This window comes from Lissotriton vulgaris, chromosome 8, assembly GCF_964263255.1.
Source record: "Lissotriton vulgaris chromosome 8, aLisVul1.2, whole genome shotgun sequence".
NCBI lineage: Eukaryota > Metazoa > Chordata > Amphibia > Caudata > Salamandridae > Lissotriton > Lissotriton vulgaris.
In genome coordinates this window covers 766,961,090-766,988,575 of record NC_141696.1, presented here as the reverse complement: position 1 = coordinate 766,988,575, position 27,486 = coordinate 766,961,090, and the positions used below count along the sequence as shown (strand labels likewise).

At 42.3% G+C, this 27,486-nt stretch overlaps 1 protein-coding gene and 1 pseudogene across 1 annotated transcript in view; one reads left to right on the top strand and one right to left on the bottom strand.

Annotated features, from left to right (window-relative positions):
- STS (steroid sulfatase) overlaps positions 1–27,486 on the bottom strand; it is a 2,049,623-nt gene that overhangs the window by 91,159 nt on the left and 1,930,978 nt on the right. The gene's annotated exons all lie outside the window — the stretch shown is intronic.
- LOC147697966 (syncytin-2-like) lies at positions 1,899–3,346 on the top strand (annotated as a pseudogene).

The following is a 27,486-nucleotide window of genomic DNA, read 5'->3' as shown; positions in this document are numbered from 1 at the left end:
TTTTATTTTAGAGACAGATATTTTATTTTAGAGACAGACATTGACAGGGAAGCCTGTCATGCTTATAGCCCTTCTGCAAATAGCAGTCAGTCAGTTGCACCTTCCTACACAGGCCTCTCGTGATGTCATGTCCACATCACTGCAAACAGAGTGGTTCATTCCCAATGCACATGAACGGATACAGCTCTTTGTACCCCTTTTAGGGTCCTTTTTAGAGAGCTCCACATTAACTATGTAGACATGATTGACAGATGCCTAAAATAAAGACACATCATGTTAGTGGTGTGCCCTTTTTCACAGTGGATTTAAGTTGGACCATGTGTCCATTATGACGCAAAGGCCGCAGCTAACTTCCGACTTCATGAGGTCATATGTCACTGAGGATTACTGGATGCCATTTGCAGTGACTCGCAGTGACTCGCAGTGACAGTGACAGTCATTTTTCAAACATCATTTTTGAACAACTGCGACAATGTTAGGGTGAGTGCCTCAACGGCCTGTTCAAAGCCAAGATCAGTAAGATAAGTGCCACAATTGGGAAGAAATGGCTCTATTGCCTTTCCATTGCTCTGTTTACACTTACAAACACTCCCAGCTCTGATCATCACATCACATCTCACCGGCTTGTCACTGACAGATCAATGAATATGGTTGTTCTCTCCACCAGACTTAAAACAAGACACTGGGCCCTCTTCTGATATTATAAGCGATGAATTGTTGTTCATTTATGTGCACTAATGCATGCTCCAAAGTTCCTTTCCATCCAGATATCGAAGAAAAGAAAAGGGTCCTGTCTCTGAAGAACTTCCGCCTATAAGCATTGGGACACACATCTTTGTAAAGGAAGCAGTCCGGAAGTGGAGAGACCTCAAATTCAACGAACACTTGCAAATTGATTTTTCACCAACAGCTGTCCGAATAGCTAGAAAGGAATGGTTTCACCCGGCACCATCACAGATTTGAACATTGACCGAGAGAAGGACATCATGTACAAACTAACTATCCAAGATAAAGAATGTGGAGATCGTATGATGGCCTACGGACTGAGACGCAGCAACAGAACCACCCTCCATGTCAAGCTTTCAATGAAAAAGATATGTACAATTGCAATAATATTTTTTGTTATGTTTGTAGTTTCAGTAACAGCATTCCACTGGTTAGCAGTGCGATCAGAGAGAGAGAGGGGAGCTACTAGTAATATTAAATTTGTCACGACCACAGAGCTTCCCATGCCTAAGACACTTCCTGCTAACAAGCAAAATGGGATAAACACCAGTAGTAGCTATGACACCTCTGTGCCTACCTTGACACCTTCTGTACCCCATGCTGACCCCACAGGAAGGGACTTGGCACTCGATATCATCTTGACTCCCACTGTGCCAGGTACCCCAAGACGATCCCGCCAAAATAAAATAAGTCTTAGATATAGAATGAGTAGCGAGAAAGTGCCAGTTAGATATACATCACGTACCCGACTTATGGCAGACTGGGTTAGTAATCTCCAAGAGACAGTTGTTTACACCTTCGACCAGCACTCTATGCCTGATTTTTACTCCCAGCGCCCCAGTATGTCAGGGGAGGATTATGGTATACACAATGCATTGTTAGGTAACATGTGGTATAGAGACATGAGGGAGGTTGGAAGAAAAGCCACAAATGAGTCCTGTTTTGTATGTTCACACATTCCACACGCTGTAGGCGCAGATAAATTGATCTTTCCTAAAGAAGTCCCACCACCCGCAGCCAAATGTCTTTTACACCTGTTTCTTTGCCGCATTCATGGTCAGATACAGCTCCACTTAGCCAAAGTGGATGATGCATTTGTAAATACCACAGAGTGGGATGACAAGTATGTAACATTTAGGGGGATAACTAATCCACTGGAAATTGAAAGGAGAATGGAGGTTTACCGTGATATGAAAGTACCTGCCGACATAATGCAGGTTTGGGAACGTCACTACTAAAAGAAATTAGGGTACTTCACCTTACCAACACCCCCATCGAAATGCCACTCACCTGAACATCACCGATGTAACCATACTCATGACACATGCCCTTGTCAGTGGAGACCAATTCTACACCTGAAGGCCAACATTTATTTCAACAGCAAGTGGAATGGTCCGCATGACTTAATATGTAAGGCAGCCTCCTTAGGTAGCACAACTATAGGACAAGAGCACAAATATAATTTAAATGAGGAGATAGAGAGGGAGTGCGCTGAGATATGGGATAGGGAAACTAGAAGATACACGTCCAATGAGGGTACACCATACAAACAGAAAAGAGCATACAAGCTAAAGTCTCCTCTCCTTTGCTTCCTAGGTAATGGAACAGTTCCTGTGGGTCGGAATACTAATTGCAAAAGCACTAGTTTTAATTCGAACCTGAAGTACGGCACATCCATCCTCATTGGCATCTATTGGATCTGCGGAGAAAATCTGTATATGCAGTTGCCTCCCCACTGGCAAGGACTCTGTTCCATTGTGACGATGCATGAATGGCATCTCGTCGTCCCAGCAGCAAATATTTCCCACATCCATGCACACCCAATGGCAGATGATGTTACCCTGCTTCACCACCGGAAGAGAGAGGTTATGAAATACTTCTCAGATGGCCCATTTCATAAAATACCTCAGGATTTTAGACTCTTCAACGATGCCGAACTCTTCTTTGGGGGAGTTATCCCCATGTTCCAGACTAAAGCCAATGCTCGCTGGCTACAAGTAACAAGATAAGAACTGATGCAGCTTGTCAACAACACCCGGGATGGGTTCAACGCAGTGAAAGAAGAACTACAACCTTTGAGACTAATGGTTCTGGAACAACGCTATGTTCTAGGCCAGTTAATTGCGATGAATAGTGGTGGATGCGCCAGAATGGGAAAGTCGTCCTGCTGTGTCTTCATTTTGGCCGATGATGCTGATAACGGAACACTTACAAAGGCCATTGAGGACTTGGACAATTTGGGGAGACAGATGCCTGAGGATGGAAGTGCAAAAGCAGATGTTTTAAGTAATTGGTCCAACTTGGACTGGATGCCTTCATGGCTATCTGCAGTACTAAAATTTATAATGCCTATATTATGTGTGCTTGTAATTGTGTATTTTGGAACACAGATTATGTTGCATTATGTTAGAAGATTAAGGTCTAAGGAAGTTGAGATGAACTACACAGGTATACGCAGGGGACAAGGGGAAGATGTAGAGATAGCAGTGTTTAACATAGAGCATACCATCCCTGACCCTCACTTAGCGCAGGTCCCCTCTGAAAGTCAGTACCTCCCTATGAGACAATGTGTAAGAGATTAGAGGGACCAGGTGAGGATTTAGGAACTACTTCTTCATAAACTCGCCCTGGCCACTTCCCCCATCTCCAGCTAAGTATGCAGTTCGTATGATGATTAATGATGTCTGATTGGTTCAAATATGAACCAGAGGGGGGCCTGACAGACGGAGAAAAATTCACTGCATAGTTATCCTAGGACACTCTTATCACTAGCTAAGCATGAACCCTGTGTAGGCCCTGCTGCTTAGAAGTTATAGGCCTCAGTTACATTGGCCTGAGCACTGCCATTTTCCCTCAGCTTAAACAGAAGCAGAAAGCAGGTCTGACCCAGGCTTCTGCCAGCTCCACTTCTGCGAAGCTCAGCACTCCTGTTTATAGCCCCCACCCCACTGTATGCTAGGTTACGATCATTAAGGTTCAAGTTCCTTCTTATTCTTGCAACACACCCCGAGCCCCCCACCAAATAGCTGTGAACGGGGAAAAGGGAAGTTCCCACCACAAGCTACTTCTCGAGCCTGTCCGATAAATGAGGATAAATATGGCAAATCAGTATCACAGACTGGCACATATACGCATGAATAGAATCCTTCAAAGCAATAATAACACATTTCTGATTAATGACAAACTTCCAGTCAGAATGGCAGGAACTCAGTCTAGGCCGGCGTACGTGCCACACAATTACGAGAAGGGGCCACATTTACACTTATGATGGGAAGGCACCAGGCAGGGGCGTGAGAGGTGATAGAAGGATATGTGGTTCGAGGTGACGTGATATGGCGTGACCATAGGCCCCTCACCCCTGAACAATATAAAAGGGTGATCTGCAAGATTATCGTTGAACTACTCCTCGTTTGCACATGGGTGGCGGACAGGAGTTTTTCCCAGGGGTTACTCGCGATAGCCCTTGTTCCATGTACTTAGGTTCTGCTCCTACATTGTATATTCTGCTGTAATGAAATGCATTTTCCTTGTTGCATTTAAAGTTATATTTCACCATTTGAAATGTTATGTTTTCCCTGACCTTGTTTTATCTCCACTGCATTTAAGGTGTTTAAACTTGTACTTTCAGGATATCTTACATGCAGTGGTGAGTGTACCCAATAATATGTGCTTAACCTTTTCTATGAAATCTGCCTCAACGCTCACAAGTGTTCTTAAAGTATAAGTCTCTCTCTCTCATAGCAGCTGTAAACTGTACTTTGTAAATCCAAACTGGTCCATGTGACTTTCAAGAGAATGCTAGGAGCATGATCAAGTACTGTGTCATTTTTATGCTATTATTGAATATTTTTAGAAGCTGTGTCTTCTAATAAAACTTGTACAACTTTTAGAAACAGTCTCCAAGGCTCATATATCTGTTTTTTCCTGTTTTTAGGGCAAGAGTTCCAGGACTACCCCGGTGCAAATTAAGGTGTCCCATTTCCCTTAGTTCTCTCTCACGGTCTCCCCAGCGCGGCTCCAGAGCTGCTGCACCGAGTCCCCTGGCCCCTCCTGCCCACAATTAATTTTCCCGCCAACAATGTTGTATAAACTCGAACTGCTAAAAAAAGTGAAAGACTGGCTACCCTTAATTGGCTTGTCTAAAATGTAGGTAAGACCACAGTACAAAGTGATGGAAGCGAGCAATAGGAAGCGGAAACCACCTCTCATCTGGAATTTACAAGGTCGTCAATGGGAAAAGGTTAAAATCTACAGATACCTCGGGGTACTATTTGACGATAAGGCCTCCATCCTTCAACACAAGCAGGACCAGAAAAGTTAGGGAAATAATCTACTTCTTGCATTCAGCATGCTGCAGACATCCTTAGGATGCCCTAACTACATCCCTCTGCTAAATGTAATTGTATGAAAGTTTCCACTGAGTATCTCCTACGGGGACGAGGCCCTACAAGCCATAGATGTGCCTACTTTAAACATGATCATCCCGAAAATATTTAGATCACTCTTTGGACTCCCGCGCAATACCTCATCGACTCAGATAAGACTAGAGGTTGGCTTATTAAACCAAACAAGTACAAGAAGAGGGGCTTATGTCAAAGTTTGGAAGAAAAGTAAGTAATTGTTGCCAGAGGCTCTTTAGCATTTTCAGACTGAGCAAGACTGGGTAGGAGGACCTCACTCAGATAATGTGTCTGTGCCCTGGCCTGTTGCTTGAAAGAAGGAGACCATTAAGAAATGTGTTTAATCAAAGTGGCATATGTACATGTGGGCAGGCGGTTATTGCCTGCTTCAAGGCAACAGACCCCACCTTGAAAACTAACTTTACTGAATTTTTTTTAACTTGCAGCAGTAAAACTAAATTTTGAATGAGCCTTTTTCTTTTTTTATATCTAGCTGCTAATCAATGCCTGTATTTCATGCAAATCTTTTAAAGGTTGCACCTGGGTTTTTTAAATGTGAACTAGCTGGTAAGAAAATACAAAGTCTGCCTGTAAAACTCTGCACAATTATCACCCAGACATAACACTCTCCGAGATTCACCTCAGGCTGTCCCTAAATGGCCCACTTATACTCACTTGCACTTAGCATTTACGACAGTCTCTACCACACATAGATGTTTGAATTTTTATTTGTATGTGCTGACTTTGTCCTGTCGCTCATGAACCCCACATGTCTTATGCCCAAGTGGCCCATTTAGGCTAACAGTCACTGGCACTTTTCCCGGTATGCTAGGAACATTTACCAGCTCCTTCGCTCCTTCCTATAGCTGATGTATTTTAACTTGTATGTGTTGAATCTATCTTGCTGCTTTTGAGTCTTATGTGTTTTATAATACGTGTTTTACGCATTTTATCATGATTGAATTGAAATTATTTTTAATTAAATACATTTAAATGGTAAGTTGACATTCACTGTGAAAGACTTAAATGTCTAAATAAAGTATTTATTCATCATCATCCTCAGTACAAAGGCATTGAAATAGCACCACTGTAATAAAGGTTAGATATCTAGATGTATACCTAGCTGCGGACCGTGCAGGTAAGAGTGGTGGGGCAGTGGGGCCAGGTGTGGGGGAATTTTGACGGACAATAACGAGGGAAAATTAAATAAATATTTAATGTTCCGTGGCTGTTGTCTGTCAAAATCCCCCCCTACCCAGTCCCACCACTCTACCCGCACGGCGCTGCAGCTGTTTATACCACACACGAGGGACTTCAAAAGCATGACTTCAGGCCTGCCATGTTAGCACTGGAGAGAAAAAGCTACAGCAAACATGTATTTAAGGAACGTTATTAATATATGTTAAAGCCTACATTTGACATTAATGAAGTCATCTGCAAGTAATACCACAAAGCTGGTAAGGTTTGGGTGCATAATGTCCAATGCCAAGACATGCCTAATATTTACATTAATATGTCTCTGTACTAAAAGGATACATACTTCCTCTGCCACTGCATAGGTGTTGGGCTTGTTTTCCTATTGTACAAAAAAATACTTATGGCAAAAAGGTCACATTTTTACCACAAGTAAAATTAGGGAAACACTACAGAGATCATCTTTACACTTGTAATATTTATAAGATTCAAATCCAGTGACAAACATAGATTTTTTTTTAAATATGCTGCAAACCTTCTGCAACACATTTGGCCTGGGAAACAGACTGTAATGAATACAGTTCTGACCAGGCTCTCTCTTCTCTAGTAGCAAAAATTAGATCTACCATGAAGTGTGAACAGTTTTTCCTGTTTGAAAACAATAATTTTCGCCTACCACAGGAAGACATAGAGGAGATAATTATAGATAATCCACTGACACTTATCTTGGAGCCTGGATGAGAGGGTGATGACAGGAACAGCAGATTGCTCTTACAAAGAACTGCCTGGAACCTTCCAGAACAGTGTGTTTAGGGTGAACAGGGCTACAGTGTAAGGGATGCCTTACAAGTGCTCTGCTCCCAGCTAGCCAGTTTCCTCTAAGAACAAGCTGGGGTGCCTGACATCTAAACAGCAATTCTTGCTCTTCTATGGGGTTTCTTTTATCTCCAGAAGATAGCTCCAGGCTGGGGTTTCAGAGGTACGTGCAATGTCACAGAACATGGTTTTCTGAGATAGTCTTACACTAACCGGAGAGTTTGTGCTATTCACGAAGGCTGCGTTTACTGAAAGAGATCTTATTTTAGACTGGCTAGGACGTATAACCTATCAGTGGCTGGTGACAAGTTGATGGAGCAAGGTTTCACCCGTACAGAAGCTTACTTGTTTTCAACCCTCTCCAAATAACCTGTAATTATTAATCAACATGTTTTGCTTAATAAAGTTCGCATTACACAACATTTTAGTATCTAGGGGCAGATTGGCAATGTGCTTTTACTAACATTAACCTGAGTGTCGTAATATGGCCGCCGAAAACGCAGGAACTTTGCTGTGCATGTGTCTGCCACATCTACGTGGTATGACATATTTCTGCTTTTGGAGGGAACTTCTCGCTTCTGCGCACTAGTGCCAGAAATGGCTGCTTCAATCTTCACATGCTAATGCTTATGCTGCTGCTTGTACTAAGCTTGTTCATTCTGCTTAACTATTAATGAAAAAGTGAAAATAAAGTAATGGGGTTAGAGTATAGATAAGCGGTATACAGTGCATTAATTTATTTTTGTTTTCTAATATGTTTCTCTTTGACTTTGATGATAACTCGTACTTGGGCCTGAATACTGCGTGCACACTCTAGCTCCGAAGTTGCTGAAGCATTGGCATGGAATCCCAGCCAAGAATCATCTTACCCATGATGTCTATGAGAAAATGCCCTTCTGACCTCAGGAGGAACTGAAGCTATATAAATTGTATCAAATTTGTTGAACTGTATTGCTGGGTGGAATAAAAGTGCATGGGAAAATAAATTATGGGCGGTAACCGGAATCAACTGAAACCAATAATGAAATTACCTCATCTTAGTATGGTGTGATGACGTCTCCTCATCTTTCTGACCATTCACTGAAGGGGAACACATAGATTTGCAACATTTAGGGGTGGTACATTGCCCTCGAAATGGTATAACTATGGTAGGTTTAGATAGAGAAATTGTCCGACTTGCTCGAGTAGCTGACCTGTCACTGACCCAATGCATGCTATAGGAGATCGAGAGCAGAGGTGCTGGCAGAGCGCTCTGTCAGACGAATCGAGGTGTTGGTGGGAAATTATCGATTACCCAGTCAGGGTACTAATTGGCTTTCTGAGAGAGAGGGATGTGATGCTGGCATTGCACTTAGAGGAGGTCACCTGTCCTGAACTGCACCTGTCTTTTCCCGTGGGCACCTCATTAGTCGGGAGCCCAGCCAGCCCGTGACCAGGATTGGCCATTGCACAACTCAACGTAAATATAATCCATGTGGTATGTCCTTGTACTAGTTCCCGTTCCCACCCTTCCCAGGTACCAATGTTTAAAGGTGTTGCTGTTATTTCTTACAAACTTTATGTCCTATTCATTATATTCTTGCTTGTAAAATTTACGGTCACAGCATTGTGGCCCTTTTGACTGAGAAAATCTTGCATAGATAAAGCTTTTAAAACTTTCCCAGAGTCTGTGGTTATTACAGGAAATGTAAATGTGTTTAAATACTGCCTGTTTATTCTAACTCCTTATTCGATCCCTAGGACTTATAGCAAAGGTGACAAGGATTGGTAAGTCATGGTTTACAGGTATAAGTCCTAAAAGGACTCAAAGCACTGATAGGAGATTAGTTAGTAATCCAAGGCAGGACTGCTAGTTCAAGGTGCAAATGTTTTATGGGCCCAGGTGACTATGGTAAAAATGAGCTAGTAGTCCCGCGCGCTCTATCAGTATACTTTTCTGGTAACAGATTGATGGTTAGGTATTAGTTAAAAATAGGTAGTTAGTTGTATATTGATTATTGATTATTCCTGATGGATCGCAGAATTGTGTTTAAGACCCTCTGCCTCACTCACAACGCATACTAGGACCTGGGCCCTTCAGGCATTAAGACCATATTCCAACAGTATGTGCCCTCTAGGAACCTTAGGTCAGCAAAAAAGAATCTCCTTGTGGTTCCTAGGGTCAAAAAAATTGGATGGGGCAGGAGAGCCTTTTCATTTGCTGCTGCCAACGTTTGGAACTCTCTCCCGGATTATCTCTTGGGGCAACCAGTACACTCAATTTTTCAAAAGACTCTGAAGACGTGGTTGTTTCCTGAGAGACGGGTTTGAGCAGGAAATCGGTTTTTGCGTGCATGTTGGTCTGTTTTGCAGCGCCTTGATACCCTTGGGCTAAGTCCGTGCTTTAAACATTTTTCATTCATTCATTCATTATTGCTTTTATTGATTTTATGTACTAACCAAAATCCGCTTGTGTTGTTAAATGTTGTCTGGAATATCCCGGGATAAGGAAAGTGGGTGGTAAATAGAAGCCACACTGCTGTGAGGTTACTTGCCTTGAGGAATAGGTGCATAAAGTTAGGTAAAACTTGAAGCACTAGTTAGGGTTTTTTTTTCTAGTACAAATGTGAGAGTGCTTTGTAGCAAAGAAGATCGCTGGTGAAACTTTAGTCTTATATCACCTAGAAAGGGTATTTCTGAAGGAGTAGCAGGTTCTTTTTGCTTCAGTGAAGGGTAAACGGAAGGTTGTTTTACTCGCAGTGCATGAAGAGTAGGCAGAATTAGGTTTACTGGTTGTGAAAGAAATCATCTTTTTTTTAATTTAGCCAAACAGGCACAGTAGCAAATGTTTTCATGTTGTCAATTAATGAAATATGCAATTGAATTTTGAAAAATATTGAATTATCGTATTACCTTGCAAAGAAGGGAGTCAGTCGCGGGTGCTGCACTGATGTCATAAAGAGCCGCGCTGGGATTGGTAGAAACAGCGGGTATGTAGCCGTGAGAAAATTGTAAAGGAGGGGTGAGTGCAGAGAGTGAGATTCACATCACAGAAAAGCCCCACAATAATTGGATAACGCTGCTTGTAAGTTTAAACCGCATTGGTCATTGAAAATTCAAGACTCGGAGGAGGAGCTTTGCGCGCATCCAAGATGGCCGCATGAGCTTAGGGCTCCCGAGACCCTTGTAGCCCCCGAATATATCCTGTTGTTTATCCTGTCTACTGCGGATTGCTTATTGCAGCGGAACCGAAGGAGTGTCGAATGCTGAAAACCGTGTCCCAAACGTGCCGCGGGGACCAGAGTTAGAGGTCCGGACAGTTTGAGGCCTGTACCTCTTGGAGTCCCAGTGTCTGGGTTGGCGCTGTGCCCGAGTTGTAATGCGACAACATCTGCTCTGAAGACTGGAAGCGACTGGCCCGGCCTCGCGACTCCGAACTTGGTTTCACTTTTGATCTCGCTTGGAACTCGCTGACGCCTCGCTGAGACCGGCTCTGGAATAGTTGATACCCTGATAGACGACAGAAGATCCTACTATGAGGGCGCTTTAAGGGAGAGCAGAATTGTGGAATTGGGATTGAAGGTTTTTGCTGCGTGTTGCACCAGTCATTCCGCCGAGGCCTAAGATCTCTACCGACAGCACGGACAAGCATATGGCTGCCAGGCATTCCTAAGGAATCGTCAGTAGGAGATTGGTTCACATTCAAGGGCTATCTATCGCTCCTGCCTTGAATCGAGCGACAAACGTTGTCCCACAATGGCAGCTAAACCCGAGGGAGATAAGCGGCAAATGAAGTCCACTAGAGGTGGAAGGTATACCCAAACTAACAACATGGACCGATATGCACAGACTAAAGGGTCACCTGGTGGACTCGGAAGGTCGCAAGAAGGAGCGAAAGAAACTTCTGTGCTGGAAGCGGAGCTGACGCTACAAGACGTAATGGTCACCATTGATGATATCAAGTCCTCTCTCAGACAACAGATGGAAACCCTGGCTCATAAATTGGATACTGTATCAATTGAGGTAAATCTGATTCGTACAGACCTCACGAAGACAAGTGAGAAAGATAAATCACTTGACATCAAGACTGCTAGTCTTACTGACGATGTAACCGAATTGCAATCAAAGGTTCGGAATTTGCAGGCCTCGAATGATCTGGCTATCCGTAGACTGGAAGAATTTGAAGGACGGGCCCGGAGGAACAACGTACGTCTTATTGGAGTACCGGAAAAGGCGGAGGGGCAAGTGGCGGATCTCTTCGTCAAGGATTTGGTACTTAATCATCTGAAGCCCAAAGGCCTGAGCAATTTCTTTACCATCGAGAGAGCGAATAGAGTTCCCGGAGGTAGGCCGCGTGTCGGTGCCCCGCCTCGACCTTTGATTGCGAGAATATTAAATTTTAGGGACAGAGATGCGGTCCTCCAGGCCTCCAGATCTGGAGGCCCTTTAATATATGAAAACTCATCCATCAGTTTTTTTCCGGACTTCACTCAAGCGGTCCAGAATCAGAGAATGAGCTTTATGGGAGTTAAGTGATAGCTTTGTGACCAGGGACTCAAGTATGCCATGCTATACCCGGCCAAGCTGAGGATTGAACATAATGAGAAAGTTTATTTCTTTGATAAGCCGGAGGTTGCAGCTGACTGGTTGGACACCTTAACTGCTCAGCACAAACCCCAGAGACAGAGTGGAGATGAAGGCGGGGGCTCGCACAAACAAGAATAAGTACTCTTGCTGTGGGTACGGGGGAGCAATTGGGGACGGTCTACTTCTGTACTCTTCAGATGAAATGGTTTTTGACACAGTAAATATGGGGGGTCAACGGGCTATCGGTGGGTCTCTCCCCTCCTCAGATTTATCTTTTTTGGTATTTTAGCTTAGATGTGGGGGCGACAGGCACACTGAAAGTTGGGGAGGCTTGAGAGTCGTATGCAGGGGTGCAGGGAGGGGGGTAGCGTAACTGGAGGTTTGGTGGGAGGGGGGGGTGGAATGTTCCTTTTTTGTTTTGTTCTCATGTTCTTTGTGTTTTTCCAGGGCATTGTATTCCGAGATTGCTTATTGATGTTGCAGGGATTGGAGGGGGGTTGGACCTTCTGTATGTTCTGTGACGGGGGTAGGGAGTTATGAGTATTGAGTTGGAATGTGAATGGGTTGGGGATAAAATCAAGCGCAGTGTGGTGCTGCAATTCCTTAAAAGACATTCACCTGACCAGACATTCTTCTGTTATCCTACTCCAGGAAACGCACTTGGTAGGTAATGCATGTAAGGCGATACACAGGAAAGGCTACCGGATGGTTGTGCATGCCGGATTTACTTCGGGGTCCCGGGGAGTTGGGATACTTCTTAGAAACTCTCTCCCATTTGTAGTTGACTCCGTAATTGCAAATGAGAGGGGTCGATACATAACTTTGTCGGGACGTTGGGAGGGATACACTCTCTCCTTGGTCTCTATTTATGTCCCTCCGGGCCTGCAGGCCACTGCCTATGTTGACTTGGGTAAGATTGTTTTAGACCTCCCTAGTGGCTTGTTGATTCTGGGTTGGGATATCAATGCTGTGGTCTCCGGCGCCATAGACAGGTTTCCGCCCGCCTGGATGTGGGGCGGACACAGAAATGGCTTCCTGAATTTTTAGAGACTCTGGGTCTGGTGGATAGTGGAGATTGTTTCATCCTACTCAGCGACAATATACCTTCCCCACTGGTGCCCATTGTAGCCTCTCTCGAATCGACTATGCCCTAGTGCCGGCGGCCCAGGCGTCGTATATTACTGAAGTGAAACATCTGGCTAGAGTCATTTCTGATCACTCGCGCTCTGGTTCAAGTTTGAGATGACCTCGGTTTCCGGTGGCAGGATCGCCCCCATTAACCCTTGGCACTTGCGTAATCCTAAGATTCGCAAGGAACTGCTACAAACGTTGGAGCACTATTTTCATGAGAATGAGGGATCGGTCTCCTCGTCGATTTCTCTGTGGGAGGCCTTTAAGACAGTGATTAGGGGTCAAGCTTTGTCCCTGATCGCGGGAGTCAACAAACAGAAAGAGAAAGAAGTGATCAGGGTTGAATCAGAGATAGCGAACATCGAAAAGGAAATAGAGCAGGAAGTGACTCGGTCTAGACTACATGTTTTGAAACGTAAGCAGCTTGAGTATAGGACGCTGGTCACAGACAGTGCTAAAGCCTTGAGCCGAGAACAGCAAGGGCGTCTTTATGATGTTGGAGACAAGGCCGGTAAACTGATTGCTTGGTTGGATAGGAAGGACAGAGCGATTGAGTGGTTCCTGAGATTGAGACGCGGAAAGGGACGTATGTTACTGACCCACAAGGGATAATAGAGGGGTTTGCGGATCATTTTCGTAGAGTTTACACTTCTGTCTCAGATAGACCGGAAGAGGATTCGCGTCTACTATTGAGGGATGTTCAACTTCCAAGTTTGTCGGAAGAGGATCGTGGCCTCATGGATGGTAACCTTACCGCTGATGAGATTGCCTTGGCAGTGCGCTCTTTGAACTCAGGGAAAGCAATGGGTTCCAATGGTCTCCTGATCGAGTTGTATATACTTTGACCAGATAAGATTGCCCCCTATTTGAAGGACATGTTTTTGGAAGCTCGAGAATGTGGAGTGTTGCCCCGAGACCAGAGAGTGGCCTCGATAGTAGTGATACCTAAGGAGGGGAAGCCGAGAGCCAATTGTGCTTCTTATAGACCAATCTCATTGCTGAACTCGGAACCCAAGATATTGGCTAAAGTGTTGTCTAATAGGTTGGTCAAGGTCATAAGTAGTTTAGTACATCCTGATCAATCTGGATTTATCCCACATAGAAATACGGCATTGAACCTAAGGCGGCTGCACGGAGTTCTAGCCAGGGCGCACACATTGCGAGAACCGACCGTATTAGCGTCATTGGAATGCAACGATGGCCTTTGATACGGTGGAATGGCCGTATCTCTGGGCTGTATTGGCTAAATTCGGTTTCGGTCCTGAGTTTATTAACTGGGTGCGTTTGTTATACACTGAGCCTCTTGCGCAGGTTGTAGTAAACAACCGTGTCTCTGCACCATTTTGTCTTTGGCGGGGCACTAGACCGGGGTGCCCACTCTCCCCTCTTTTGTTTTCATGGCTCTTGAGCCCCTAGCGGCTTGTATTCATTGGGAGCCCTCGATAAAGGGTATTCATTGGTCCTCACAGTTCGGAGATCGTATCTCATTATACGCTGACGATATATGGCTTTATTTGACTTCTCCCAGGAAATCCCTTAATGTTGTTTGTGATGTCTTGGCCTCGTATGGGAGGAATTCAGGTCTGGTAATAAATTGGGCAAAATCCTATCTTTATGTGTTGTGCGGTGATGCCCCTGTCCTCCCTCGTAATTGTCCTATTCAGATCGCTCAGAACGGGTTCAAATATTTTGGGATTTATGTTTCAATGGATCCCATACTCCGATATGACATAAATCTCCTTCCTCCATTGACTCGGCTGAAAAGGGATGTAGCTGGCTGGAAGAAACTTCCATTGTCCTTGTTAGGACGGGCGGCCCTTTTTAAAATGATGTCCCTACCCCGATTTCTTTATGCCCTCCAGAATACCTTGGATGTGGTGCCATCTAGCTATTTTCGAGAAGTAGAGGGACTGCAGCACAGCCTACTTTGGGAAGGCAGACCGCGTATAGCGTTGGCCAAGTTGACGCTCCCATGGTACGACAGGGGTATTGCCCTCCCAGATATTAAGAGATACTACTGGGTGTCACAGTTGCGAGCTATAAATCCTGGTACCTATGGGTCCAATATGGATCCGGGCTATGCAATGGATAAATGGCTGCTCCCTGGCGGTGTTTACAGTAGAGCGCTGTACACCAAAACTATAGAGAAAGGTTTAACAGGACCTACTAGAGTTGCGGTGCGCATTTGGCACAATGCTCTTTGTTCACTGGGATGGAAAGACCGTCTGACTCTGGCTACCCCATTATTTGGATCGGATAAGCTGGGCAGGTTGTGGAACTCGAAGGGTTTTGATCGATGGGATTTGATAGGGATTACCACTGTGGGGAATGTTTGGGTGAAGCGAAGAGTTAAATCATTTACTGAACTACAAACTGAATATGAACTGAATAGGACGGAGTACTTTCGCTATGCGCAAGTGCAACATGCCTTGTGTTCGGTGTTCCCTGATGGGGAGGAGATACCGGAAGCGTCCCCATTAGAAGATCGAATACTGGATGGGCATCTACCCGATAGCACGATTTCTCTTATTTATAAAAAGTTGATAAACCAGATCTCTTAGTAGACTTAAGGGATAAGTGAACGCAGGAGGGTATCGAAATTGATGACGAGGATTGGCAATCGGCGATTTCTTCCGCTAAGGAAGTTGCGATCCCGGTGAGATTGAGGCTTGTTCAATTGAAAATACTGCACAGGGTCTATGTTATGGTCCGCGTCTGATTAAAATGGGTTTAACGGAAGATCGTTTGTGTAAGCGTTGGTTGCGGCCAGTTGGGGATGTTTCTCCATATCCTGTGGGAATGCCGATATATGATAGACTACTGGAGCAGTGTCCATAATGTCATGCAGGAAGTGACAGGTGTGGCTCTTTTACCGGAAGCTAGGAGATGTCTCCTGAATATTTGGGAGCCGACAGACCTGAACACTGCACAGACTCGATGGGTCACTCTAGGGGCAATGATTGCTAAGCGGAACATAGTGCAGCAGTGGGGAGTGGCCAGACCACCTACGCTAGAAGGATGGAAAAAAAGTATGGATTGGTGTATGTTCCGTGAAAAAACTGTTTATCTGGCACGGGGTCACGCTAGAAAGTGGAATAATATTTGGGGGCCGGAACCAATACAGAGGGAATATATGTGTATCACCTGCAACGGTTGTTTTTGATACTCCTCTCTCCCCATGACCCCTACATGCTAATTTGCCTGATATTTGTACTCTGTGCCCCCCTCCCGACTACTATTTTTTCTGCACCATATGTTGAAATTATTGCTGACCCTCTTCTGCAAAATGCAACAATGTCTTTTTTTTTATGCCTTGTCTTAATAAAAAGAAATATTAAAAAAAAAAAAGACTCGCTGGCATTGGAGAAATATTTCTGCAAAGTAAACAAACAGAATTAATTAAACTAATTGGCATTTGGTACAAAAGTAAATAGCCATATATGTGGCATTTAGATCCAGCAGTTATAGGAAATCGTCCTGATAGAAAATATTTAGGATTTGCTCAAGAAAAACAGATTAGAGGAAGACCCTATAACATGTACGGAGGAAAGAGAAAATTGTCGCTTTTTAAGAAAATAAAGAATTACTTTAAGAAGGACAAAGCTATTAAAACCAGAGAAGGGATTATTATTCCACCACCTAATACGCCTGCATCATACATGATGGTAGAAAGGGGCCACCACACTTGTGTGTGGTTACAAAACTGGATAGAATATACTAAAATGATTGCATACTAGCTTTTCAAGAACATGGTACATTTCAGGGTAGAATATGACACAATTTGCGAACTCGCATGAATGAACTAGACCCAAGACCAAGATTAAAGCCGTATGAAGCACTAGAAGAATGGGAGACAGAGGCTTTTGAGTGAGATAGATCTCGAGGCGACAAAAGTTTTAGCAGATTTTACCCCAGATTTTCAAAGGATACTCGTGATAAGTAAATGAAAAGATGGAGACAGTCCATGTTAGTAGAAGGATTATATCCTGTTTTTACTACAGAAGAACCTTCAGGAAGTAAAAGTACAGAGAAAATGAGAAATGTAATGACTATTGGTGATTGGGATGATGATTATTTAGATGATTTGTTAATGAAAAATCCGCCACCTTACCAAGAAGAAACTCACAGAGTTATTCCTTGTGCTCCGTATTTACAACCATCTCTAGTTCCGCAGATTATACATGAAACCTCATTGGGAAAAGTACTCCAGGAAAGGGAGAAATAAGCTTTAAATAAATAGCGTAGTGAATTAATTCAGAGAATCAGTAAATTCCCTAAGGGATTTACGTATACGAGAACCAGTAAATGACTCGGTCAGAAAAATGACTCCTCGATATTCAAAAGAAGTTCAGATTGAGACATCTTCCTAAAATGAGAAATGCAACTGTAGTAAGCCCAGAATAATTAGATCATTGGACCCAAAACATAGAAAAGCCAAAATCACAGTCAAAGGTATTGGACATATTCAAATTGAGGGTGGAATTAGAAGAAATGGTAGCAGGAAATGCGGGATTGGACAGATTAAATTAATTTGATGAAGATGAATTATTGTTTATATGCAGAAGTATTACTCGAAATACATAAATATACCATGAAAAGTTAACGAATTTGGCTTTGGAAATGGGAATTGACTTTGGTAAATCAAAGGTATTACAGAAACCATTTAGAGCTGAATTTTCTGACAAATATTTGTAGAATATGAAGGTGTCAGGACGAAAGTTGCACATGAAAGAGTTATTGTCCTTGTTGCAAAAATGGGGAGATTTAGACAAATGAAAAGCTAGAAGGACAAAGAAGAAGGAGGAGGCACAGGCAAATAAAACCACTTCTGAGTATTTACTAAAAGAATCCGAAAAAGTTGAAAGGTTTCTTTCCGATGAGAGAAGTACCTGGAGGAGGTTATGTACATGGTCCCAACAGGATATTTTATCATTTACTAATGATTTTCCAAAGCTCAGAGAAAAACCTGTAGAATGGTATCGACTAGTTGAAAGGTTTGTGAAAGTGTTGAAAATGCTGTTAAAAGATTTAGATGGTTTATTTGACAGTGTTATTCCAGCTGATTTGTGGACTGAGCGTAAAATTACAGTAGATTGACCAAATGATGACTACCTTAAGGATCCTAAAACAGGAGCTCCATCAAAAGATGTGATGAAGAAATACAATCAGGTGATAACTTACTTAAAGGGGAAAGATTCCTCCAAAAGAAACCGATTGGACTAAAATAGACAGAACCACCCAAAATAAAGATGAATCTGTACATGCATATTATGAATGCCTCTTGCAGGTATTTAAACAGTACAAGGGTCTAGAAAACATTGATAATAAGGACATGACACATTTTATTTATCATTTTGTGTCTGGACTAAAACCTGAAATCTCCCAAACAATTAAAGAGCATAAACTGTGTTGGCAAGAGAAGCCTGTCGACCAAATTCCTAAGTATGTAAAAAACTGTGAGGATGAAATTGATAATAAACTAAAGAAATTAGAAGAAAAGGTAATGTGGGCTCAAGTAAAAATGGCAGAACAACAAGAACTTCAGTTAAGCCAGCAAGCAAATAATCAGAAAAGAGGGGAAGGCCAAGGTGAAGGAAGTGGGGGCAAACCCAGAGGGAAAATGAGTGAAGAAGAGGCAAAGAAAAGGTTTCCTTGTCATGGGTGCGGAAAATTGGGGCATTGGAGAAACAAGGGTAAATTAATACAGAAAAATAATTTCCAAAATCAAAATTTAAATCCACAGACGCAGAATGAGTTGTCAATGAGACAGCTGCAGCAGGTAATACAGAATCAGTTACCTCAAGCCCTTATGCCAGATTTTGTGAGTCAACCCAAATACAGTGTGGACACCGGATTTCAGGAGTGAAGTGGTCAGAAAAATACGACAACATCACAGTTTCTTTTGCAGGACACATTTTTTGAAGACAAAACATATTGATGGTGCCTGAGGGGGGTGAGGAGGATTGCGTACTTGGGGCATCCTTGCCGGTAGATCAGTCAGGTCCTTACATTGAAGGGAAAGTGGAGGGAAATTATGTTACCTTTTTGTTGGACACTGGTGCTACCTGTTCTAATGTGAGAACAGCAGACATCCCAAACCTACCCCTCTCGGGAGAAGCGATCCAAGTAGTGGGCATTTCTAATAAACAAATTAGGACCCCTGTCACAGAACCTATGGAAGTCTGTATTGGCAACTTCCGAAAAAATGCACAAATTCATAGTGTGCGATTCTAGCCTTGTAAACTTGCTAAGAAGGGATCTACTGTGCAAAATCAACTGCACAATCTTTTGTACACAAAATGGTATTGAAATTCAGACTCCAGATGAACACAAAGTGTATAAAATTATGCTAGCCAGACAAGAAACCGAAGTTAAAAAGATGAGCCTGGAAGATTTACCCAGAGAACTAAAAAAACTTTGTAAATCCTGATGTGTGGGATTTTTCAGGAAAAGAAGTGGGTCTAATGGCAGATGTTGATCCCATAAAAGTAACAGTAAAAGAAAGTACAGTTTACCCAAAATATTCGACCGTACAAAATGAGTCCCAATATAAAAGCAAGAGTTGCACAAGAAATGGGGCGTTTGGTTGAACAAGGCATTCTAGAAGAAATAATGAGCAGTCCTTGTAATTCACCTATAATTGGCATATAGAAACCAAATGGAAATTACAGAGTGGTTCAAGACCTCCGAAAGATTAATAAAATTGTCGTCCCATGTTGCCCAGTAGTACCAAATCCAGCTGTGATTCTGTATCAAATACCCCGGGGAGCAGGATGGTTCACTGTAATTGATTTATGCCATGCCTTCTTTTCCATCCATTGCATCCAGATAGCAAGTTTTTATTTTCGTTCAAATTTGATGAGCATGTTTACGTTTGTAATCGTGTTCCACAAGGGTACACGGAAGTCCATTTATTTTTAATTAGATTCTGAAAAAGTGCCTTGAATCACAGGTGCTGCCCGGACAATCAGTTCTGGTACAGTATATTGATGACCTATTATTGGCATTGAGAACAAGAAATGACTGTGTGATTGATTCCATTGCATTATTGAACAATTTAGCAAAAGGTGGACATAAAGTGTCCCCAGAGAAATTGCAGTACTGGACAACCTCAGTCAAGTATCTAGGACACCAGATAGAAAGAGGTGTCAGAAGGGTGACATCTGAAAGAAACACAATAATTCAAAACATGAAGCTACCACAAATCAGAATGTTTCTTGGAGTTGTAGGTTACTGCAGGCAGTGGATTGTGGGATTTGCAGTGCTTGCAAAACCATTGATTCAAATTACAAAGAAACAAGCAAAGGACCCAGTCAAATGGGATGATGAAAGCATGACTGCCTTCTTAAAATTGTGTAACAGTCTGTGCGAAGTTCCAGCATTAGGGATGTCTGACTATTCAAAAGAGTTTGCACTATCTTGTGACACGAGAGATAGTTGTGCTCTTTCAGTCCTAACCCAGGCCCATGGGTTAATGCGACTACCTGTGGCATATTTTTCTGCAACATTGGACCCAGTGGCATCAGCACTACCAGGTTGTCTGAAAGCGGCAGCTGCAACTTGCATGAGTCTTGAGCAAAGTGAATCCATTATCATGGGACACCCTATAACAGTGTATGTCCCACATTCAGTCATGATTCTGCTAACAAGAACACATACTCAGCATTTAACTCCTAGTCGGATGACTTAATATGAAAGAATCATCATTGGATCAGAAAACGTGACAATAGTGCGGTCCACTGTTCTAAATCCAGCAACCTTATTGCCAGATTCTCACTTTGAGGAAGTGAGAGAGGAAGTCGAACATGAATGTATCGACTTAACTGAATTCAGTACTAAACCTTGCGCAGACATATGGGAAGAACCTTTAAAAGACCCAGAGCATGAGTTATTTGTAGATGGCTTGTGTATGCGCCATGAGGAAGGAGGACTAAGCGCTGCTTATGCTGTGTGTACATTGTCTGGTATAGTGGAAGCATCCTATTTACCAGGAGTCAAGTCTGCACAATTAGCCAAATTGAATGCTTTAATAAAAGCATGCAAAATTGGGAAAAATTGGAGAGTAACCATTTACACTGATAGTCAGTATAGTTACGGGGTTGTGCATGATTTTGGCCAGCAATGGATGCAAAGGGAGTTCATGACTTCTTCAGGAACCCCTATTAAAAATGGACAGTTTGCAAAAGAATTACTAGAAGCAATTCAATTGCCAAAAGAATTGGCCGTGGTCAAGTGCACTGCTCATAAATCTGGACATGAAAAAGTGACAGCTGGTAACCGTTATGCTGACTAAGTGGCCCAACATTGTGCCAAATATAAAATGGCAGTAAACAAGAACATCGAATCATGTGGAAACAGCTGCCAATTTATGCTATTGAGAGGTGTGAATACATGGGAGGAAGTGAAAGATGTACAAAGTAAAGCAGAGCCCAAAGAAAGGGGAGATTAGCAGAAAAGAGGGTGTCAGATGAGACCTGAAGATGGTATGATAGTCTACCTAGATGGGAGACCAGTACTACCTGACTGTATGCTTGCACCAATGGCCAGAATGTACCATGGGGACACACACATAGGGAGATATGCTATGGTTAGGTTGTTTAGACGGGACTGGTTCAATGCGAAGATCAGGAACATAGCAGAGAGTCTTTGTCAGAGATGCCTAACATATCAGCGATTGAACCCTTGTAAGAAAACTGTAGTGTGTCCTGGGAAGATTGGGAAAGCTTAAGACTCATTTATTAGACTTCAAATTGACTTCATTCAGTTACCTGCTTGTCGAGGATCATCTTGGTCATTGTCTGCCTATTTTTAAAATGGGTGGAAGCATACCCTACCTGTAGGAATGACAGCTGAACTGTAACCAAACTCTTTTTGAGAGAGCTCATTCCTCGGTTTGGTTTTCCAGTACTGATTGAGTCAGACCAAGGGAAACATTTTAATAATGAAATCATTGCTCTAATCTGGGAAGCATTCAAAATTGAGCAAAAGTTGCACTGTGCATATCACCCAGAGGCTTCTGGAGTGGTAGAACAATGGAATGGCACAATCAAAGCAAGAATGGGAAAGATGTGCAAATCTACCCAATTAGAATGGCATGATGCTTTACCTCTTGTCCTGATGGGACTCAGAAGCATTCCAGACAAGAAAACAGGCTTGAGTCCCCATGAAATACTCATGGAAAGGGCAATGAGGCAAGCATGTGTGCAGGACATCAGCTGTTAACTATATCTGATGATTTAGTGTTGGAGTACTGCAAAGAGTTAGCTGACCAAGTGTGTTCTATCTCTCACCAGGTTGGGGAAGACGCTGAAGCCAGACATTCAACTCCAGCACTTGATTTGAACCCTTGAGATTGGGTAATGATAAAAAATCACACCCAGGAATCTTGCTTAGCACCAAGGTGGGGAGAGACACGTCAAGTGATACTGGTCACCACCACAGCTGTAAAGTGCAAGGGAATTCCCAACTGGATCCACACAAGCCATAGCAAAAGGGTAACAGAACCTGAGGAAGTTGAGGCTGAAGGTTGTGCAGCTGAAGGGTCTCACAAAGTTGATCATGAAGTAGCTGATGAAGAACAACCGAGCACCAGTCAGGATGAATGGATCCCAGTGGTTGACATACCTGAAATACGAGTAAGAACAAGAAGCCAGACCTATTTAGATAGTCAGACTGATAGTGAGGACGAGATAGGTATAGAAGAACGTACTCAGATTACAGAAATCCAAGCTAATGGTATTCGTGATAGGTACCTGTCTAATCTGGGGGTCTCTAATTGGCAATGGTATTCACCTTTGACCAAATAGGGGCCCTTATTTCTAAGTCAGGATAAGGAGATTACACTCCTTAATAACCCCTGCTCACCCCCTTGGAAAGTGAGGAAGAATTGGTTGCTGATCAAAATATTGAAGAGATGTGGGGCCAACTTGAGATAAAATCACAGGTGTATTCTGTGTAAAATTTTCAAAGAGGGGTTCAGACTCCTTAGTCAAAAACAAAAATGGCTGATGAAAGAGTTACTGGAAAATCGAAAAGAAGTTGTATATGTAGTGTACTTATAGAACTTGTAGTATGGCTAGAACTGACAATAGCAATACCGTACTTGATGTCTGGTAAACTGGATGACACTAGTATACATGGAAAGATAGCGCACCACAAACAAGATAGAGTAGACTTAGAAGCATCAGATGAGATGGAATTACATAACTTTAGAAAGAGAAACAAAACTGATATGAATGTATTCGCTAGTCTATTAGTACATTAGAGACTATGCAAATTAGTGACTGTTATGTCTGTATGAAATGACCCTCTTCAGTAGCTGAACATGTTACGTACCATTATTTACCCCTGACCTATGGTATTTCCTGTAGCATATTAACTAGCCTGTGTTATAAAACTGGAAAGTTACAGTATTATTATTCTAACATAGATGTTATTTTCTCTGAAATTCCTATCCGTAGAAGAATGAATCCTGTCCTTAGTAGTAAAGACTCACAATTCATGGGTGAATATTTTCTAACAATGGAAACAATAGATATAGCTGATGCACACAAAGAAAATTTAACATGTAAACTACATGAAGAAGAGAAGATATTTTAATATTTAGTAGAGAAAAGAAGACAGGATTTCCATAGAAAGGTCACTGAAACGAAACCCCAGATACCCAAATGGGCTGAAAGGGAGGAATGTACTGCAACTGGCAAATGTCATGCTGCTATGTCTTTGGACTTTGAAAAGAAGGGGAAATCTGTCTCCATAGAAAGAAAACTGAATATAACAATGTTTTCATTGGTTCCAGTGAATGTGAACACAATTTCCTCATAATTGGGGGTTGGGGACTAAAAGGGGGAACTGATCCAGTATTTCCTGGAGTCTATTATATTTGTGGGAATAAAGCTTACTTTAAGCTGCCTGATCATTGGTATGGGAGTTGTAATTTTGGAATAGTATTCCCGAAAGTATACCATGTAAAAAAAATCACTGGAAGCAATGAACACAAAAATGAACTAACAAGATATAAAAGAGCTAGTTTTGCAGAAATTTTAGGTGATATATTTAGTGCATTGATACCTTCAGTGGGAGTAGTTCTGAATACTTAAAGAATCTGTAAATTGTCTACAGTGGTGGATCACTTATCGACTGATTCATATTGATCAATACCGAATTAATTGTGATCAGATCAATGGTTTTTCAAAATCCACTTGCTCTTGATGTACTATTAGCAAAAGAGGGCGGGCTCTGTAGAATGTTGAAAGCGCAACATTGTTGCACTTACATACCTGATAAAAGCATTGAAATTGGAAGGTATGTAAGAAATATTACTCATTTGGAAGAAGAACTGAAACCATTGGAGGTTGATAGTGCATGGAAGAGACTAACTCATGGTCTCTCTTCTGTTGGTAAACGGATTTCTAATGTAGGTAGAAGTATTGTAGGTAAAGTACTGATGCCAATAATGGGGATATCACTAATATTTTGGTGATAATGATTTGGTGCAAATGCTGCAGAAATAGAAAAAGATATACAGTGCATGAGAAAAAGAAGAAACGAAAATTTGATGAAATTCAAATGAAAGAACTAAAAGGGGACATATATAAGAGAATGAAAGTCTGCCAGAATAAAAGTGAAAAGAAAACTCCCAAAGTAATTGAATGAATTGAACTGGGAGAGTATTGAAGTTGGCATTTGGATCCTTAATTTATGATGATATAAAATACCATCAAAGAGGGGATTGATGGAGCAAGGTTTCACCCGTACAGAAGCTTGCTTGTATTCAACCCTCTCGAAATAACCTGTAAATAATTAATCAACATGTTTTGTTTACTAAAAATTGCATTACACAACATTTAGTATTCAGGGGAAGCTTGACAATCTGCTTTTACTAACATTAACCCGAGTGTCTTAATATGGCCGACGAAGACGCGGGAACTTTACCACGCATGCGTCTGCCACATCTACGTGGTATGACGTACTTCTGCTTTTGGAGGGAACTTCTTGCTTCTGCACACTAGCGCCAAAATTGGCGGTAACCGGAAGCAACGGAAACCAATAATGAAATGACCTCATCTTAGTATGGTGTGATGACCTCTCCTTGTCTTTCTGACCAATCACTGAAGGGGAACACATAGATTTGCAACATTTAGGGGTGGTACATTGCCCTCTAAATGGTATAACTAAGGTATGTTTAGATAGAGAAATTGTCCGACTTGTCTGAGTAGCTGACCTATCACGGACCCAACGCAAGCTATAGGAGATCAAGAGCAGAGGTGCTGATGAGTGCTCAGTCAGAAGAATTGAGGTGTTGGTGGGAAATTATCTATTACCCTGTCGGGGTACTAATAGGCTTGCTGAGAAAGAAGGGTGTGACGCTGGCGTTGCACTTAGAGGAGGTCACCTGTGCTGAACTGCACCTGTCTTATCCCATGGGCACTTGATTAGACAGGAGCCTGGTCATTTTGCCCCAGCCCTTGACCAGTATTGGTCATTGCACAATTCTGGGTAAATATAACCCATGTGGTATGTCCTTGTACTATTTCCCTTTCTCACCCTTCCCAGGTACCGATGTTTAAAGGTGTTGCTGTGATTTCTTACAAAGTTTATGTCCTATTGATTATATTCTTGCTTGTAAAATTTACAGTCACAGCATTGTGGCCCTTTTGACTGAGAAAATCTTGCATAGATAAAGCTTTTAAAACTTTCCCAGAGTCTGTGGTTATTACAGGAAATGTAAATGTGTTTAAATACTGCCTGTTTATTCTAACTCCTTATTCGATCCCTAGGACTTATAGCAAAGGTGACAAGGATTGGTAAGTCATGGTTTACAGGTATAAGTCCTAAAAGGACTCAAAGTACTGATAGGGGATTAGTTAGTAATCCAAGGCAGGACTGCTAGTTCAAGGTGTGAATGTTTTATGGGCCCAGGTGAGTAGGGTAAAATTGAGCTAGTGGTCCCGCATGCTCTATCAAAGTGACAACCTCAAGAAAAGCTTTGAACTACCATCTCCTCAAAACACAACTGGACTTGGGGAAAAAAAGAAGAGGAAAAAACTACTGCAGTATCTACTTGGAAGTCGCTTGAGGCCTAGACCTACACCCTCTTGAACCAAAACACAAGAAGTGATTGTCAAAGGTCAGACCAGATGTCCTGCTCCAGTCAGGCCCAGCAACATAAAGAACAAGAGAACAACTTTCTGCGGGAGAACCAGCTGACCAGCTGGGACTTGACTGGAGCCCTTGCTGACGCTAGTGGTTGAGCTAACATGCCATGTTTATCTTCGACCTGGTCTCCTAGAATCATTTCCTTGTAGTCTAGGAGCATTAGAGGTGAAAGATTTCCAGCCCCTCGAAAACGTTGTCACTCAGTCAGTTATTGTGACCTACAGAGGACCAGGAAAATGTGTCATGCCCCTCAAAAACCATAAAATATGGAGCCACAATTTTATTAAAAATAATGTACAATGAGAAGAAGTCTTTACAATAGTGACATTGAAGGATTATACAATTGTATTTATTTTCCTCTTGTTACATTGTTTGTATAACTGTGTAGTACCCTTGATACAATTCAAAAGATAACATTTTTTTCTATATATACCCGTTTTTGAATATTTATTGTTTTGTGTTTGGTTCATTGGTTCTTATGTCCTCACAAGGAACAAAACTATTTCTTATATAAAAGGCATTTGAATAATATCTCTCTGGTGAGTTTATCAATAATTCTTGCAGTTAAAAATATATATCAAAAGCGATAGAACAGAGTATTCCAAATAAATCCCTCGAAAGGGTCTTTTACCCGTTCATTTGATTTGCCCAAGCCTTCACGCGTAGATTGGGTTTCTCTTTATATTCAATTGCAGGGTAGAGTGGCACATGGACATGTGTGGGTGATGTGGCACCGTGCAGTGAAAGGTCAGCCAAACGGTACTTTCCACGTAGGGCACAGTATGCACCAGGTCCTCTCAAAACAAAGGTGAAAAAATGTGGAATTATCGGACTGGGCCTGGTTTCTTTCATTCTAAACGGCTTTGCATGACTTTGCCATGTTGGTTAACCTTACATATTAAGGCCGCGTTACATTACGCATTACTACTACGACTTTTATGGCGTTCTCTCAAAATGGAAGCATGTGAAGAGTGTCCCAGTTCAATATAACTCCCACATGGGTTCTCATACTTCTCCGCCAGCTGTGGGTGAAGCATGTGCAGTGGACACTCGTGCAGACTGACACAAGGGTATGCGTCATCTGCAATTTTGTCGTGTAGAGTAGACTACCCCCTCAAATACTAGCTTTTCATATGACTTTAGATTCATGTAACCTAGTGTGGCCATATTTGCAAAACCAAAAACCAGGATGGCCACACAAGTAAGATTGTGGACACCCACCACGGGCACTCAAGGCCCATAATACAGCACTTACCATCACAGACGACGGTCGACACTGCCACATCAGAGAAACCTATACAAAAGATGACATATACACAAGACCAGCTTTTCAGATGGTGTCGACATCTATTTAATAAATAATGGACAAATGCAAGAAAAAGCTAAGATTTTCAAGCTGTCTAGTATCAGGCAGGAACATTACAGTTCACTTTGCTTTGCATTCTGGAACTTGTGAGCCTGTATTTATGAGGGTACAACTGGACAGACACAAAAG